The sequence below is a fragment of the Poromitra crassiceps genome (genome assembly GCF_964638095.1).
Source record: "Poromitra crassiceps genome assembly, chromosome: 21".
Taxonomy (NCBI): domain Eukaryota; kingdom Metazoa; phylum Chordata; class Actinopteri; order Beryciformes; family Melamphaidae; genus Poromitra; species Poromitra crassiceps.
Window position 1 is genome coordinate 23,695,132 of NC_139638.1, and position 2,625 is coordinate 23,697,756.

General features: G+C 47.8%; 1 pseudogene across 1 annotated transcript; it reads right to left on the minus strand.

Annotated features, from left to right (window-relative positions):
* Window positions 1–261: 261 nt before the first annotated feature.
* LOC310795344 (carbohydrate sulfotransferase 8 pseudogene) lies at window positions 262–2,411 on the minus strand (annotated as a pseudogene). Its single transcript has 2 exons — window positions 2,364–2,411; window positions 262–1,124 (listed from the first exon to the last, which is right to left on the minus strand). The product of its transcript is annotated as a carbohydrate sulfotransferase 8 pseudogene (transcript).
* Window positions 2,412–2,625: the final 214 nt, after the last annotated feature.

Consider the following 2,625-nt stretch of genomic DNA (forward strand, 5'->3'; position numbering starts at 1 on the left):
TGATCTTCTGCATGTTTTTAGTGGGGGGGTTATATACGGAGGAACCCCCTGGGGGAGCACGGGGAGAACATGCAAACTCCACACAGAGAGAAAGGCCCTTACGACGAGATAACCCACCTGGGCAGTAGGCACTGAAGATATGGGGGGGAACACAACCACAGCGCCCACAGTGTCCCAGGCGAGAATCGAACTCAGGACCTTCTGACTGTGAGGCGACAGCGCTACCGACTGCGCCACCGTACCCCCCACCACCGTAGTCAGTCAATATAAATCTTTAAAAGGCTTGGAGTAGTTAAACATCAGATAGTCCATGTAGTAAAAGTTATAGATTCGCTGCCTCTCCCACATGCTGCTGACCTCTGCAAAGTATTTTTGTGTGATCTGCATAGAGGTCCTCTCATCGCCAGGGTTCGCATATTTCAAATTGGGCAGTGTGAGGTCGCGCGGCACCCCAGTCCGTCGCAGGACGAAGTTGGACTCCTCCTCCATGTTCTCAAACTTGCCAATGAAGTCGTAGTCCAACAGACACGGGTTACACAGCTGGTTTGCCGGCTCCCAGTGCACGTCCATTCCCACCGGCCGATGGTCATCCAGCAGGTACTGGACAAACTCATGGAACGTGACCCCATTGCCTGTGCTCAGGGCCACCTTGGAGGCGTTCACCCTGTACTTGGAGAGGATGGCTTTCCCAAACAGGGAGTGGTAGTAGTTGTTGGCATTCTCAAACTTGTCCCTGTAGGCCGACACCAGCCTCTCCAAAGGCTCCCGGACAAAGACAACTTTGGTGTAGGTCTCCAGTCGATGCATGATGCCCTCGCGGTCAAAACTGTCCAGTGTCTTGAGGTGGATGCCGTCGTGGACCGTGTCATGCTTGATGCTCTGGGCGTTGGACGCCTGGCCCGCCAGCACCATCAGGGTCCTCTTCCAGTTGGAACAGCCCACCTTGGGCACCTGGCAATACAGCAATTTGTACTTGTCCTCAACGTAGATGTGGGCCACGTGGTGACGCGTCGCATGATGTTCCTGGAGATGCTGCTCTTGTACTTGGCGCACATCTCCTTCATCAGTCGCCGACGTGCCTCCAGGACACGGGAGAGCCTTTTCCAGCTCTCCGCGGGAAGAGCCTGAGGCAGAGGAGGAGACGTTGGTAGATAAAGATCAAGATAAAGATAAAGATAAAGATATTTTTCATATTACGATAATACATATTATAATAATACTGTTAGGCGAGCTGTGAGACTGGTGGATTTACATGCGGATACTTAATGTCCAAAACACACTTGGTAAACTGTAACTAGGAACGCTGTGGCACTTGATAGCTGAGTCTGCAAGGTTCGAAGATGGGAACTGTTGCAGTCAGGATGAATCTATGAACAACACCTTTATACCCCCCACATTCGAGGTATGACATCATTGGTGATGTCACAACGTCCCGGGAGGTACGACATCATCGATGACCTCACAAAGTCACGTCTGCCATCACACAGTCTGGAGGCAGCCTAGACCGTCTGACATCACCGATGACCTCACAAGGTGAACTCTGACATCATCATTGCGTCGTGGGGTCCTTGGTTCGTGGGCGTCAATTGCCCCACGAACAGGCCTGATGGTGGGCCATTACGGAGCATTTTCTACAGGCTCTATTATTTTTATTTTTTATTTAACCTTTATTTATACAGGTGAATCACCTTGAGACCTAGATCTCATTTTCAAGTGCGACCTAGAAAGCAGTGTCCTGACTTATGTCGACTTGTGTTGACTGCACAAAATAAATGGTTCTGCAGAAAGCAGTCAAGAAGTGTCCAATCTTGTTGAATCTTGATTGAGCAGATTGTGAAATACAGAATGTCGTGTTCCATGATGATCCAAAATGATCCAGTCTTGCTTCACCAGCCACCGCCATCTTTACTGTATATCTCTAAATGCAAATTGTACCTTGAAGAAGGTAACATACTTTTTTTTAATTCCAGATGTGTATTTTATTGAGAAGCACCTTGACAGAAGAGAAGGACACATCTGCTTTTTTTGTGAAAAATATCTCGACCCGTGTCATTTGTTCACAAATCATAATTTACGTAGTTAATGGCGTTTTTCTTATTTAACTCGTGCAACACAACATGGATTCGTCTGCATTTATATCAAATGTGTAACCACGTGGGATTGAGGGTGACTGGCCTTGACATTCCTGCAATGAATGCCCTAAATGAGACTTTGCACAACAGATAAATATCTGGTTGCCAAGAGGTCACTGATATGCCTACTTTGTGAAATGCAAGAACAATGAACAATGAACATGTAATTCAAGATATCAATCCTGTTTCTAACTCGCCCTCTGTCTCTGTCTCCCTCTTCCCCCACCTTACCTTTACACACTCCGGTGTCCTTTTCTCTTCATCTCCCTCATGTGCCATCGTTCTCTCCGCTTCTAGCTATCTCCCCTCTTCCTTTCTGTGCAGTCAACCACCTCTCGATCTGTTCTGATCCACATCTTAACAGCTGATTCAACCGCCTCTCGATCTGTTCTGATCCACATCTTAACAGCTGATTCAACCGCCTCTCGATCTGTTCTGATCCACATGTTAACAGCTGATTCAACCACCTCTCAATCTGTTCTGATCCACATCT